At 46.4% G+C, this 16,757-nt stretch overlaps 1 protein-coding gene across 2 annotated transcripts in view; it reads right to left on the bottom strand.

Moving 5' to 3' along the window:
• Mct1 (Monocarboxylate transporter 1) overlaps nucleotides 1-16,757 on the bottom strand; it is a 217,333-nt gene that overhangs the window by 151,705 nt on the left and 48,871 nt on the right. Inside the window, exon 1 of one of the 2 annotated variants that reach the window (XM_075884519.1) lies at nucleotides 5,384-5,547. The exons of the other annotated variant lie outside the window; for it this stretch is intronic. The gene's annotated coding sequence lies outside the window, so the exon portion shown is untranslated. Of the gene's footprint in view, nucleotides 1-5,383; nucleotides 5,548-16,757 lie in introns of those variants that run through there. 2 annotated transcript variants of the gene reach the window in all.

A 16,757-nucleotide genomic window follows, 5' to 3' on the forward strand; every position in this document is an offset into this window, starting at 1 on the left:
ATGGCCATATTTTAAGCCACAGAGCCGGTCGGTGCTTGCCTTCGATGCCGCCATTTTGCAAAACGAAGTCTCGCGCTGTCGCGAACTTCTTCGAGAGCGGCGCGATCACCTCATACGTACGCACGAACGCATCTCATGCGTGCGTGCGTAGCGGCTGCGTACGTAACGCGATACGCGCGCGTTGTGGTCTCCGCATGCGCAGTACGCAGAACGTGGCGTCCTTACGTACGCAACGCCGCCACGTACGCAGCGTACGCAGTACTAAAACTTTCTATAATTGTGAGTGGCATCACGAGCATATGAAAATGGCAAAAAATGTGTATGCTTCCGGGTTTAAATTGCGTTGCTCACTCTCATGCCAAATAACTCTTTAAAGAGCGTGCGTGCATCCGCAAGTTTGCAATAAGGCCACATATGACTTTCTTGTTGTCCTGCGGTCAATATCGAAGCAGCGTACATATTGCTGAACGTGTCAACAAACAGGCGCGAAGAAAGTGAAAGCATGCGCTCCTGCGCAAATAACCGAAGGCTTGCCGCTCCAGCAGCGACTCTGTCGACTACCCTGCGCAATAAAAGATCACCAGTGGGCAGAGCGGCACGTTTAATACACGCGAGGAATAGTGGTCTATCAACCCAGCCCTCGGGTAGAGTCTAGTACATTGTACCTCGGGCGTTGCGGAAACTGGGCCGCGCGCAGCTAAATATACAAAGTTTTCTGCGTGTCTGTATCCACACTTTACGACACGGTGATGGTGTTTCAATGTTCATAAGCTTGACGTCGGTGCGTTTGCTCTTCAAATGAGCCAGCCAAAATGTGAGACGAAATTATGTGCCTGTACTCCACCGGCACAGAAGCTAGGAGCAAGTTTACGTGTCTTTTTTTTTTTTTGCTGCTCACGGTGGCCGCCGTTCATATTGCCGCCGCAGGTGAACATGCCTGAGCTCCTGGGAAAAAGTTCTGAGTTGGTACTGTTGTATTAGGACAATTAAAATTTAGCCTCGCGAAAAATCCTAGCGTGAGACCTTTTTGTAGGCGCTGGTTATGATGTGTGGTACATCAAAATCAACACCACATCCGCTATCAAAGGCGTCACCTCACATCATAAAGTTATCATCATCATCATCAGCAGCAGCAGCAGCAGCAGCAGCCGCCGCAGCAGCCTGACTACGTTCACTGCAGGACAAAGGCATCTCCCATGTTCCGACAGTTAGCTCGGCCCTGTCCTTGCTGCTGCCAATTTATACCCGCAAACTTCTCAATCTCATCTGCCCACCTAACCTTCTGTCTCCCCCTAACCCGCTTGCCTTCTTCGGGAATCCAGTTAGTTACCCTTAATGACCACTGGTTATCCTGTCTACGCGCTACATGCCCTGCCCATCTCCATTTCTTCTTCTTGATTTCAGCTATGATATCCTTAACCCCCGTTTGTTCCCTAATCCACTCTGCTCTCTTCTTGTCTCTTAAGTTTACACCTACCATTTTTCTTTCCATTGCTCGCTGCGTCGTCCTCAATTTAAGCTGAACCCTCTTTGTAAGTCTCCAGGTTTCTGCTCCGTAGCTAAGTACCGGCAAGATGCAGCTGCTATATATCTTTCCCTTGAGGGATAGTGGCAATATATCAGCCATGATTTCAGAGTGCTTGCCTAGTGTGCACCACCCCATTCTTACTCTTCTACTTACTTCAATGTCGTCGTTCGCCTCCGCGGTTATTACCTGTCCTAAGTAGACATAGTCTTTTACAGCTTCAAGTGCACTACTACCTGTCTCGAAGCGCTGCTCTCTTCCGCGGTTGTTCGGTTGTTGTACATTACTTTCGTTTTATGGAGATTAATTTTAAGACCTACCTTTCTATTCTCCTTGTCTAACTTCGTAATCATGAGGTGCCATTCGTCCCCTGAGTTACTCAGCAATGCAATCACATCAGCCAAGAGCAGGTTACTAAAGTGCTCTCCATTAGCTCTCATTCCTAACTGTCCCCATTCTGGGCCTCTGAAAACCTCCTGTAAGCATGCATAAAATTGCATTGTGGAGATTGTATTCCCCTGCTTTGCACCCTTCTTGATCGATATACTGTTGTTTCTTTATGAAGCACAATGGTAGCAGTTGATGATCCCCTGTAGAGTTTTTCCAGGATGTTTTAATATGCTTCGTCTACGCCCTTATTCTGCAATGCCTGCATGACTGCTGATATTTCTACTGAATCAAACGCCTTCTCGTGATCTATAAAGGCTATGTATAGTGGTTGGCTATATTCTAGGTATTTCTCTAGTACCTGATTAATAGTGCGATTGTGGTCGATTGTTGAGTAGCCTGTTCGAAATCCTGCTTGCTCCTTTCGATGATTGAATTCTAATGTTTTTTTTAATTATTTTAGCAATTACCTTTGTAAATACCTTGTATACTACGCAGATCAAGCTGACTGGCCTGTAATTCTTCAAGTCCTTGTCATCTCCTTTCTTCTCTATACAGTCTTCATATTAACCCTATATGCCTCACATTATTCTGATCTATATTCGAAATGTTCATAGACTGTCACGCCGCTTAGCGGAATTCAGGAGTGTCCTCTCAAGTATGATCATGCAGTAGGCAGACGCTCCTTTGTTCGGCTGTGCTAGCCTCTGTTTTAACGTGTTACCAAGAAACGAACACGAACAACTTTGTATGTTTCATGCATCAGTCAATATACCGGATAGTCTGTGACGCGATAAATCTGAATCGTTCTTGAGAGACGCGAAGTTTTCGTGAAAATACGTGGCAACTTTCGCGTTCAATTATAGTCCGTAGAGTACACATAGCTTCGCAAGATGTTCTGCAGCTTCGCTGAATATATTTAAATGTTATCGTCTGAACTTTGCGGTTAGAACTCTCCTTAATTGTTTCACGTGCGTATAGCATGAATCGCATAAAACATTCATTGTACGCGGAAAGTAGCGCAGGCTCGCTATTTTCGCTTCCAAACCTTGGCTAACGCTGCAACGCTTGGTTTTTATGTTCGTTATTAGATGGCAGCACACCGCAAGTGATTCGCTTTTTGCTGGGTGTCAGAGCTAATTGTTCTCCGCACCAAGATAAACGTGGCGAAGGACACCGCGTTGGTGTTGCACTAGGTGAGTGACGCATTGTTGGTATTATCGAAGTCGTTCAGCAGAGATAATTCCTTAGATTCAGCTGCGCATGGTGTTCAAGGGAGCCGTCTTGACGTCGAGGATTTTTCACTGCACGTAGAACGCACCGAGAGTGACAGCAACGATGAACGATGAGCTGCTCACTCACGAGCAGTGAGTGGAACTTCACGTTCTGTCGTGAGTTAATGTATTTTCACACTCGTAAGTCACTTTGATTGTATTTATTGGATAATATTCTTCAGCAAGCTCAAAACAAAAGCGCAGTTTTTTTTTTTTGCATTGCATGTAGCTCAATTATAGTGGATATTGTTGAGTGCCGAATGCCGCCAATACGCTCGAGCTCGACCTGCGAAGCGAAATGGGTAGAACAGCGAAGCGTACTGTTGCGGCTTCAGTCCACGCCTCTCTGCTAACTTCTCCTGAACTTCACCGGTACCATCCAAACTACGTTGAAGTTCCGCGAATTTTCACAATTTCGACGTTCTGAAAAGCGTACGTGACTATTCGTTACGATATCCTTGTTGCCATCGCACTGATGGAAGCTGCGACATTCCAGTGCACAGAATTGCACACTGTTCGAGTCTGATCATGGCTGTGACACTTAATGGCAAGTTGAATTCTTGTGTTCCGCTGAAGAAGCAAGTTAGTGGTGCTTATAGTACAAGTAACGACAATGGCGTAATATATGTTCACAAACCATTGTTATACGTTAAACATTTGGTTCCGTGCAGCCGCGACGACGCGATACTCGCTAGTGGCCAACTACTGCGGCAAATCCGTCGGGCAGGCTGCGCACAAGCTAACACAAAGTGCCATTCCGTTCATACATCGATTCGAGTTCGCACAGTTTTCTGTGCGCAATCCTGCACACCCAAGATTGCGCAAAACGTCGTTAATGCACGATCGATCAGATGACATCACCACACTGCGGCAAGAAATTATGTAGCGAACATTTCGCAATTCCTATAATTTGGGAAAGTCCTTTGGTCCGATATACATTGATTCGATGATTAAGAGTTCATCCGGTGAAAGCCACATGGGGCGTACGTCCGTGCGTCCTATCTTTTCCCATGCGAGTTCACGGGTTGATCATCTTCCTTCAGCCATCTTGGATCGCACGGCACGCCACTTAAAGCCCGTGGGCATTGCAAATACCCAATGATGTGGGTTTGTATCTCGGCACCGTCGCCGATATACAAACGAGATGGACGCCCACGCATTTAGTCGAAGATGACTTCCTGACGGTTTATAACGATTGCCAATACTTGTTATATTTCTTGCTGGTGGAGCCACTCCACCGCTTCACTCTGTCTGCATGAAAATGCAGGCCCGAAGGAAGCGTAATTGAATGCACACACTTTGTCGCTTTTCTGCGTAACTTTACACATAACTGTTACTTATCTTGCCTAAGCATTATGGCACGCTAGGCTATACGTGCAGAAACCACTCAGACCGTACAACGAATAAAGACAGCTGAATATAAAAGAGTATAGCGGAAGAACACGATGTCTCATGGAAGAAAAATTGAAGTACGAGAGGCTAGAAAATACGACGGAGTGCGACCAAATGGTGATAGGTTCTGCCGCACGAATGGAGAGAGCCCACCACTGGCCTACTGCAGAGGCTGTAGAGTAGAATAATGGAATTATGGTGGTCCAATGATACAACAATATCTGACGAAAGGTTCCTAGTAAAGGTTCGAGGATTCATTTTTATCAAATCTTTGTAAGTATGTCTTGAAATGTCCACAACGTATCATGTTGCCACTAGTAAGAAAGCAGCAGGCACATCTGATCCTCGTGTTCTAGACCGTCACCTCGTGCTCTGAGCTGTTCAAGCCATGGCCGCTGAACAGTAATGCTTTATAGCATGATTAAGTTTTCAGAAAATCAGTCATTCAATAAATAACGGCAAGAGGTTCAACGGAATCACCGTTTATATTGGAAAACAGAAGAAAGAGTGGGCAACGGTGTCAGTGCTGCGGCTTGACAAAACATGCGCTAGGCAATTGTTCACTTCTGTCTTAAAATATTATACCTAAAATTATGAGATTTAGAACAACCACGCAAGTCACCTGAGAGTGCACTGCTATCTGTCGATCAAGTTTATCAAATTCATGCACCTCCACGTAATATCAAATTATGTCGAATAATGGCAGTGCTTCAGATACTGCAAGGGACGTTGAACATATCCTTCTAGCTGGAAGATGAGAACAAAGTATGCAATATGAATGGTTTACGGAAAATATCGCACTTACCTGGAAGATTACAAGAACAAAACTGCCCGGGTCTTGGCGTGCAACAATGCTGTTGCCGGTGGGCCGTGACACGCGTGTCGGCTTCTCGCAAGGGATTCGATAAGCACGCGACGAGTGCTACGCGGGCCTGACACGCGTTCGACGCCACACGAGCCGAGTGCTCGGAATATCGAGAAGCCTGAAAACGCGATGCAATTGTCGAGCCGATGCTATCGCCCGTTTCTTCACGCAATCACTGCACCGGGGACGAGCAGGAGTAGCCTGAATCCTATCGATTCCTCTTAAGTCTGCAGCGTCAAGTTGTCGATAAGTCGTGAATCCGTACAGTATCCACTAGGAGCCTTTGCGATAAGCGCCCGCATATGTCGCTCCACTGGCCGCCATTGAAGAACGTCATGGAGTCGCCATAGGTCCTCCAACGTTCGCGTAATCGGACGCGTTAAAATGCGGGCCGAAGAGAAATACTCGGTGAGCCGTGCTTGTTGGATACCGCCCAAGAGGTCAGCAGCAATGCGCTATTGTAGCACTGACAATGAGCACGACGCCCGTTCGACTAGATCTCTACAGAACACTTGTCAGTGTGAACTCGTAGTGCAAGGATTGTTCACTAAACAGCAGAGAGGCATCATTTTTCTCGTATTCGCAGTTGCTCTTTTACACGTTCTACTAACTTCATTTAACGTGGCTTTTTTTTTTCGGGTCTTCTCAGCAATACTTTTTCTAAATTAGAAATAAAATGCATCTTTACGCAACTTGATAACCAGTGCGATTTGTCACATTTATAGCAAAGTGTTGATCACTATTGTAAAAAAAGAAAAAACATTTGGAGGTAAAAGTAAGAACTGCAGGCCAGTTTATTTCCTGCTCATAATTCTCGCGCTGCAGCTGAACCACCATGGTGGCATCTTCACTATTCATATTAGCAAAGCTTCTCTGTTCGCGTCAACTGTGCCGCTTGAGAAAAAAAGCAATGACATGGATATGATCAGGGTGAGATACATCAACCCGCGAGCAATAAAGCGGTGATCGTCTGCAACTCACAGATGACTTCAATAGCCCGGCACTAAACAATAATGTCAGGTGACTCGCATAATGAGATAACTTTTTATGATGAAGACAAAGGAAATAATATGTGCAGGTAGCCAGCCAACTGGGTGCTTGTCATGTTCACTTTTTTCTCCTCTTGCTCTCTCTACTATGAACCTCGACATTCTGTATGTCAGCAAAGTGTTTTACCACAGAGCTACGCTCGTGCGTCGACCTCCTTAGGTCACAAACTGCATATCCGCTCAAGCGTTATGTCCGGACAACGCCAGTGGGGGACAGAGTCAGGCTCCTGTCGTTTTAACACACGAACGTCATGTCAAGCCGGAAACACTTTCTCGCATCTAAAATGACGCTGCCGCCACTAATTGAAAAGAACTCGTCAAGTAACTTTTCAATTCTTCACTTGAGAGCAGTTGCTTGCAATAAAGAATCGTAGAACGTGATAGTTTTGAGCGTACCCACTTTTTTTCTTAAATCACAAAAGTCGCATGTAGTTTGAACCATGTAAAATTGAAACTCATCGCCACGGGCATGCACGTACCACAACATCTCTGTTATGTCAGACAGTCACTACCCTTCACATTAAAGTAAAAAATTTGGATGAAGGCGTCCAGAAGCAGAACACGGTAAAAAAAATGGCAAACATTCTGAAATAGACGCGCAGATATCTTATTGGTTTGCGTACAATGGGTGGCCCTTATCTGTTTTTTTCTTGAAGGGAATAAAAAGGCTCGAAAAGATATACCCCCTGTTTTCAAGAAGAGCGGCAGTGACTCCCCCCTCCCCCTTTTTATGCTTTCCAGACAAATGAATGTTTGCTATCGCGGTTCGCTTGTGCACAGTTTGCAACAAACTGATAATTAGCAAGAACCACAGGCAAAACTGACATAAGTGGGATAGCTTGCAGGTTTCAACTTAAAATATGGCCCTGGCACGCCTTCGTTGGAGTTTCATGACTTTTTTCCCGCAGGTAGTGGTGGTCTGACGAACGTAATGGTCTGGCATCGTGCACGCCGGCAGCGATCAGTTTCGATTTCATCATTGATATTCGATAACGTGTATGTGGAACTACGTGCAAGTATTGTGCAAAAAAAAGGTATGACATAAATTGGCAATCACTGCAACATTGTAATCGAAACGCCTGGCCTCAAGCTAATAATTATCAAGTTACTTAACGAGTTCTTGTTAACTAGTCGCAAAAATATTATTTCCCCTTTGGCTGAATATCCCTCCCACCTGACCCCAACATGAAGGTCACTAACGAGAATGACAGGAGCCTTCTGTCGCACATTGTTTATTAAAAATTACTGTATTATCTAAAAAGACAAACACCGAGTAAAGACCACCACTCATGATATGCGCCTCTGCATGCACCTGCCATGGTTTCGGTAAAATTGATAGCCATGCTCTAAGCATGAGTGATGAGAGATTACGACCGCAATCGTGTTAGTCACCCTTTTCTAGCGTCTTGTGGATGTAAACACAGTTACTCAAGTTGCACAAAGATGTAAATTCACCACCCAACGGTAAGCTCAAAATAATGAACTAACGTGGCATAGGCTACTCTAAGGGTTTTAAAAGACGTCTACTCGCAGAGTGTGTGGGATCTATCAGAATATTTTTGTTGACTATTTCGCGACCACTCTATGAAAAAATGAGCTCATGACTAGACTTTGGTGCCGGAGAAAAGAATTTCTAAGTATATCCATATTCTTTCATTTTTAAGGCTGTCTTAGACAAAGTTTTATAGTTGAGATTGATTAAGCACATACATCATGTTCAAGCAAATAGAGCAAACTTAAGGAACTGTATGCTCCTTACAAATATGTGCCCACGTGAAAGCTTTCCTGCCACCTTCGAAGCAGATTCGATGCGCGATATAGCTGCTAACCGATATTAGCGTTCAAAGTCCCGACTGGCTTAGTCGACGCAATGTTGTTTCGTAACCAGTGAAAGGGGCAAGCATGAAAATAATAATGGCTGCGCAAAAGTGCAGCTGCGACTATGAAGCTGCAAGTAAGTAGCAAGTAGAAGTGCAAGCAAGTAGAAAGTAACGCTGCTTACGGTAGCGGGACCTTTTACCCACCACATTTTTTGTAGATCCGGTGAAAGGTCGTAGTTTACTTAGCGGAAAGGTTACGTGGTTACCTCCTCCTGTCGAAGCACACGCGTGTATTAGTATAGTGCCACAGTGCACTGGGAGGACTGACGGCCTTGAAGCAAGCAATTAACTGACTCCTTTCAGTCGTTAGAAAAGGCGGCCGTAGGTCGGGGTCAAATGAAAGCTTTTCCTATTGCCGTCTCATTTAATGGTCTTGGCTGGAGATGGGCCGTCTTAAATGTCAAGGCTAGCTTTGCCAGGAATACTTCCTTCCTCGGTGCGAAAGCAAGCAGTTTGCAGTGTAGCTCGTGTAGTAGATAGGCAATAACTTTCTTCGCAACTAATAGGGTTAATGTTTTGAAATTTATCTCTTCTGATACAAGCTTGCTATTTTACTCGCAATTGCGCTAACTGCTGTTTAAATGCTTATAATAAGCTGCTTGGTCAAGTTGATCAAATTGTCCAACAACGTGTGAAAATACATTTTTTTTTCTTTCTCTGCCCAAGAGGCTACATGATGGTGGACTGGCTTACAATAATATTTTTTCGCAACATGACGCCCTATTGAAAAAACATTGCCCGCAGCTTCCCTCGGGGGAACACTGAGGAGGATGCGGAGCATATAATTGGTTAACGGGGTGTTAAAGTGCGACTTACTTGGGTCGATGGCTAAATTGGTTAACGTGGTTGTGAAATGGGGTGTTAAATTGCGACTTACTTGGGTCGATGGCTAAATTGGTTAACGTGGTTGTAGGAGGGGGTGTTAAATGAGTGAACACGTACACACGTATGCGAAAGGGCGGCGCTGGTCGAAGGGACGTCGATCATTGTGTTTGTGGATTCGTTGGAATTCATTTCACCGCGACCTTGGACGTCGACGCGCCGTACAAACCAACCGACGAGCGGCAACTGAGCGAGCGAGCGCTGACCTTGAGTATATATACAGCTCGACGGCGCATGCACTGTCAGCTGTTGAATGTTCTCGAAGCGCGACGCCACATGCGCGTCCACTGGAGAATCAGGAGAATTGTAGATGTCGAACGCGGTGTGTAGAGGAGGAAGGGTGCACAGATGGTGGAGGAGTGAAGCGCGCGCGGTGTGTAGAGGAGGAAGGGATGCACAGATGGTGGAAGAGTGGGCGACGGCGCGACGGCGCATGCGCGCGCGTCAGCTGTCGAATGTTCGAGAAGCGGTGCGGACGGCGCGGACGGCGCACTACAAGGCGCGAGTATAAGATGCTTCCGCATCTAAAAACGTCCACCATAGAAATGGTGGATTCCACCAACCACCATTTTGGTGGATCATGGCAGTGGAAATGTTGGTGGCACATAGTGTATGGTGGCGTATGGTGGAGCGGATGGTGAATGGCGTGCTCCAACCGGCAATGGTGGAGCGCGAAGCAGCGTCAGAACCACCGTGACGAGCTGCCACTAAAGAAATAATTAAAATTATTGTACAAAAAGAATGTAGCAAGCACCCATAACAAAAAGGAGTGCCAGCGTGGGATCAAACCTGCCACCTCCGAATTTTGAACTGAGCACACTAACCACGGCGCCACGCCGACAGATGGCGTCATGGTTGTTAAAGAAGTAGTCAACTCACAAAGTCACCGTTTAACTTCAGTTCTGTTTGTAGTTTACTCGGGAGGGACGGGATCTGCACCTGCAACTGAATTTTCCACATTTGATAAACACCAAGAACTGCTGCCTGTAACGATTTTTTGACGTAAGCATGTGGGAGGTAGTGGCCAGATACTGCACCAGGGTGGCCAATCCTTCTCTGGTGAGGGAGTGCGTTCTCGGCGGTGTTTGCCGGTGAGGCCGCACCCCAGGCCTCTTAATGCAGTTCCATCAACACGCGGATTTTTTTTTTTTTAATCCGGTTGGGAACTGCGCGGTACCGGGATTTGAACCACGGACCTCTTGCATGCGAGGCGGATGCTCTAACCACTACGCCATCGCCGCAACCCTCTGTAACGATTGCCACTGCGATAATGGCAACGGCGCTATGTTTATGTTACAATTTACAACCGCAAGGAAAAAAACAACTCAGTGGACTCAGGAGCAGGTAGAGTTTATCAGTGGTTACTGGCAAGGTTATTATCCGTTTCTCGCTCCTTTTAAAAGGCGATATCAGTTCAGGCTTTATTACGCTTCTATGCTCATTCGATAGACACGCCCTCACAATCGAATGTAATGTTTTTCGCGCAACGCACACCGCAGTCGTGCCAGCACATTGCTATTGCTCTATTGTTAGGAACAGCTACATAACGGCTTGTCCAAAACGAATGCAGTGCGCCAAAAACATTATGTTATCTTATTCGTTCAGTAAGTGTACAAATTGACGTGTCTATGTTCTCGCATAAGAGCCAGCGAAGTGCCGGCGAGTGCGACCGGCGGCTGTCGGTGAGGAGAGGCGTACCTTTGGTGGAAGTGCTGCAAGCGCGTCGCATCGATGTTTGACGCTTCTTGCGCGGACACCGTACACAATAAAAAAGGCTTCATTTAGGTTAAATGATGCTGCAGCTGTGCTGTTTGGTCATTTTTATTCGTCAAAATTGTGTATTCTGGAACCCAGAAGCGCCGATAACACTTGTACGGGCTTGGTCGGTATGACTAACCTTTGGTGGAAATCATGGTGGTAGAACAGAAGGGTGAAAGTCAAATTCGCTGGGGCTCCTCTCAACGCACGTCGAAAGTGAAAGTTGTGCATATTCACACGCAGTTTCTTAACTTAAAGGTACGGCTCAAACAATAGAATGTGCACAAATTACCAGAGTTGCGTTTTTAGCGTGGCGACGTCAAGTGACCGCGCTGTGTTGTGCTCTAACTTTGAAAGGGGCAATTGCGAACTAAAGCCCATTTATTTGTCCACAACAGCGCTCCGATGTAAAACATTTATTTTCTTGTTCACAGTGATACTCCAGTCTTCTAACCATCTCAACAACAACAAAGAAAAACATAGCGGATGTCAAATTGATGAAAGTACGTGCGCGAAATGTAAACATATTCCAGGCCGCATACTATATGCTCCACAAAAATTAAAGCCTTGTTGACACCACAGTAATTAAAAAAAAACGCACTAGAAAACGTGATGACCAACGTTGGTTTTTTTTGCCGTAAACATATATTTCGGCGCATTCAAGAATGAAACATTACAAATAAGTGATTTCACATACTGTAATGTGCTTTTCATCATGCCACCGCCATCCAACAAGCTTCCGTCATGCCACCGTCATCCACCTTGCTCACCAAGCCTTCCACCAAACACGTTTTGCCTCGCCACCAGGAGCCGGCATTTTTCACCATCACCACCACTGGCTCGCCACCACCACCACCATCTGCCATCATTTATTCCACTCTCGCCGTCATCAGCCATTATGCCCACTACAATTTCCACCATATCCACTAATATTTCCACCATATCCACTAATACTTCCACCATATCCACTAATATTTCCACCATATCCACTAATATTTCCACCATATCCACTATTCTTTCCCCCATATCCACCATCGATTCCAGCATCCACCAACCCAGGATTTTCAATAGGGCGGCGACGACAGACGTGCACCTCGGGTAACCATGTAATTCCAATCAGAACACGACGGCAACAGCGACAACCAACGTACACCTTGGGTAACCATGTAAATTCTATCGCAATAAAGCTACACACAAAAATTTGACAGTCCTTGTCGTCAAAGGAGAACCAATTGTTTTTTTTTTCTCTCAAAAAGACGACAGTCCACCCCAGTAGCTATGAGGCTGCGGTGCTGCGTCGTTACGCTCAACACGGAGAACTGGATTTCGGTCCATGGTGGCCTCATTCCGATTATGGAAGAAATGCCACCATACACTTAAATTTAGATGGGCGATAAGGAGGCCCAGATGTTCAACAGAAAGAGAGAAACCCTAGATGTTTCAGGGTAGTCCTGTACGTCGGGACTGAAATTATACACTAAGTGAAAGGATGAGTCCTTTATTATCGATACAGAGTGAGCAGATCTTGTTTTTTTGTTTTTTTTTTCTTTTCTTGTTGTCCTACGATGTCCTATCCAATGTTTGTTAGAGACAAACATTTTTCGCTGAGTTCTCAGTGCCAGTGGCTGTCAAGTTGTGTGCAATAGATAAGTTGCGACAATGGGATAGCCTACGCAGCCGACTCCACATGTGTCGACCGCAATTCTACAGAGTTAGTTTCCTTCTTCAAAAAGAACACTCGCGAAAGAACCTGACACGATATAGTATTGGCTCGAGTCGGCACACGTGCTATATCGTAAGGAGCACAAGTAAAGGGTGAAACTCGCGTTCTGTAATGTTGTAGGATTTTCCTAGGTGGTATATGCGAGTGATAATATCAGTGCCCTGTCTCTAGGAGCGTTCGGTTTCAGAAGGGATGATTACGAATGACAAAGCAGATCACACAAAAACATAAAAAAGTACAAAACCATATTTTGTGGAGTTCTAACGCGCAAAGCCGCTACATAATAATCAGACGCACCTCAGTAGAACACTCCAAAAATTTCAAGCATCAGGTGTTTTTATCGTCCGCTGACACTGCACAGAACATAGGTCTTTAGAAATTTTCTCAATCGAAACGAGACCACCGCCGTTGGGATCGAACCCGCGACCTTTCGAGACAACAGCCAAGCAAGTAATTGTTTTACCACCGAGGCGGAGAACCAAAATTACAAAGTGAAAAATTCTTTTGACGCCCCATTCGTCATCCTGATCGTCATTCCTCTTTTTTTCTTGACTGCCGCTATTCGCCGGTGCTGTTACTTCACACCTTGATTGCCATCCTCTGTTCTTGATAAAGCATGCAGGATTCATTCAGAAGCCACCACTGTCAAAGGAGAAAAACTGAAGTTCGAAAGCGAGCTCATGTTTTGCACTCGGATTACTTTTTTCACGCTCTGCTTTTTAGGGAATCATTCTGGGCACTTAGGTGCAAAGAATTCGTTATATAGTAACACAAATTGACTATCATAGCTTCTAAAGATTAAATATAAAAATTCGGCACATCCCACGTACCTGGGAATCGATATTATGCGAAGCATGCGGAGGAAAGGTGACCGTGTTGCAATTTTTTTATCGGAACAAGAAGAAGTGTCTCTTTAGAAGAACGCCTATTTCTGCCCTCTGTTTTTTTTTTTTTTTAGTGAAATCATCGGTCTTTTGAGGTGCCTCGCCTCCCCGTCTTGCGGTGATGGCCGTGGAGCATGCCAGAGGCCCGCCTGGTCACAGGTCCTCGCACCCGTCAACCACAAGGAAGCGAGCTGGCTCTCCCAGTGACACTGATGACACTGATATTTATTCTATGTCGGAAGACGACACATCCGATGGCAGCTTTATACCTGTCCGGGGTAAGAGGGCGAAGAGAAGGACGGCGAATACAGCAGCATCAGCTCCTGCAAGCACAGCGACTCTGCAGTCAAAGCCTGCGCGCTGGCCGCACGTCATCATCTTCATGCCCGAAGATCCATCAAGCAACCTACGGCTTCTGAACACGCAAGCCCTTTCCGTTGCTCTCGAATATGCGGTGCCACATCAAATTAAAGACGTACGTGTAAACCCAAGGAAGAACATTCTCGCCATAGACGTGCACGATGTGAGTGCGCTAGGACAGCTGCAGCAAATGACTGAGCTAGGCGACATTAAAATGCGCCCCTTTATCCCGATGCATGATAAATCAATTGCCGGTGTAATTTATGACATCGACATTGCCATTCCTAATGCTGACTTGTCTAGCCTCATCAAGCCTGCAAACGAGGGAACTGTCATTACGCAAGTGCGGCGCCTTGGAAATACGCGCTGCGTAAAAGTGTTTTTCAAGGGAGATTGCATACGGTCCCACGTTAAAGTTAGACATTTTCGACATCCGGTTCGACCATTCATCCAAAAGCCACTTCAATGTCATTAGTGCTTCAGGCTAGGACACGTCAAGGGCGTATGCCCCAACTTACGACTGTGTCCCCGCTGCGCTGAACCTCATGCTGAAGACGCCTGTCGGGCAACTACTCTGAAGTGCGCCAACTGCAGCGGTCCTCATGCTGCCTCGTTGAAAGACTGTCCTCGAATCTAAAAGGAGCGCGCGTTTCTCAGACAAATGGCCCGAGACAACTCGACACACAAGGAGGCAGTCGAAGTAGTCCGGCGTCGACGTCGGCATCATCGAAAGTCTTCAAAGAAGGCACATTCCCGAAACGCTCCTTCCCACTCTTTAGCGGTTCCATCCAGTAGCGCCGCGAAAGGGCCCACCACTTCTACGAAAGAAACAGAGAAGCCTCCTTCTCTGGAGGAATGGTCCACGCCCCCGACGCACTCTTCTGCCAAGGAACATCTGCAGGTTGTGGCCACGCCAGAGCCCTCTCCAGCCATGGAAGATTTGCCTAAAACTGATCGTCAAGTGATCTCGGTGCTGCGTTCCCTCATAGAAGCCATCCGAGCGATATTAGTCGACAAGAAGACACCATCTGCTCGAAGCGCACTTGAACTATTGGACGCCCTAAGCCCAGTGCTTGAATCTCTCAACTAGAAAGATGGCTACTCACACCTGAACATTTCGTAAAGAAGTCAAGGCTGCATCCGTCATCCAATGGAACGCCAGAGGACTGAAATCACGCCTTTCAGATTTTCGTCAGTTTGTGTTTACCAACGTGTTTCCAATAATCGTCATTTGTGAACCCAATTTGTCGAAACCAATAAGACTGTCCGGGTACGAAGCCGTCATGTCTTCAACGAACGGTGCGCGCAGCAAAATCATCGTCATTGCTCGTCGTGAACTGACGTATGTTGTGCAACCAATTGCACCTCACGATGACAATCAGTACGTCTGCATCACTGTGAAAAAGAACAAACTCATGTTTACTCTCATGGGCGTTTATATATCGCCATCGAATAATCTCGATTCCAGGAGATTAGCGGATATTTTGAGAGTGTGTCGTGCACCATGGGTCCTCATAGGTGATTTCAATGCGCGCAATCACGCATGGAGAAGTACTCAGACAAATGCAAGAGGACGCAGGTTAGCAAACATCGCCTACAACTTTGGCCTTACTCTCCTGAACGAAGGCAGCCCCACTTTTCTTCGAGGGGTGACATACGGCAGCTGTCTCAACCTTGCCTTTGTCTCCAACTCCCTCGCGAGATACGTCAAGTGGTTTCCAGATGTTGAGACACGAGGAAGTGATCACATTCCAATCTACCTTAACATCGAAGGCTTGTCCAGTTGTGGACCATGGACGACCATTCGAGCAGTCCAATGGACCAACTTCAAATCTGACATGGAAGATGCTTGCAGCGATGGCCTACGATCTGGGTAAGAGGAAACAATTAAGAGCACAATACAAAACTCCACTCGCACGGTGACAATATCTTCCACACGAAACGACTTTGATATAGCGTTGGAGCGACTCCGAGCACTTCGACGCTGGGCGGAGCATCGGTATCGGCGTACAAAATCAATTCACGATCTTAGGGCAGCCAGGAGGATGCAAAAGAAGATTCGGCGTCGCATGGATAAATTAGCGTCTGAACGATGGACAATGTTTTGTTAGTCACTAGACCCTCGCAAGCCACTCTCACACATTTGGAAAACGGTGCAAGGTCTGCGTCACCCTACGGAACAGCGCTTTCCATTCAAAACGCTCGCGCTATTTCAAAGGAGGCAAGACATCGATGTCGCAGAATATTTCTGTGCGCAGATTGCCAACCAAACCACTCGTCCAGATTCTCCAGTGAGAGGTGACGTCCCCCGTTCCCGTGACTACCACATGGACCTCCTTTTTACAATGAAGGAGCTCGAGGCGGCACTAGCTCTCTGCAGGCGTTCAACTTCACCGGGCCCAGATGGTATTCCGTACCGAGCCTTGTGCAACCTTGGGGAAGGTGCAAGGAGAGAACTGTTGAGCCTCTACAACATCTCGTGGCAGGATGGCAATATCCCTGATGACTGGAAAGTAAGCCGTTTGCTACCCATCTTGAAGCAGGGCAAGTCCCCACTCAAACTCACCTCATACCACCCAAGAGCACTGGCCAGCTGCGTATGGAAGATAATGGAACGGATGATACTATGCCGGCTGGGGTGGTATTTTGAATACTACAAGATTTATCCGAATTCAATGGCTGGTTTCCGACGTGACCGCTCTTCTATTGACAATGTTGTTGATCTAGTTTCGTACGTTCACCACGAAAGATCCCGTAAGCGACTATCTGCAGCTTTGT

This window comes from Rhipicephalus microplus, chromosome 1 (genome assembly GCF_043290135.1).
Source record: "Rhipicephalus microplus isolate Deutch F79 chromosome 1, USDA_Rmic, whole genome shotgun sequence".
Taxonomy (NCBI): Eukaryota; Metazoa; Arthropoda; class Arachnida; order Ixodida; family Ixodidae; genus Rhipicephalus; species Rhipicephalus microplus.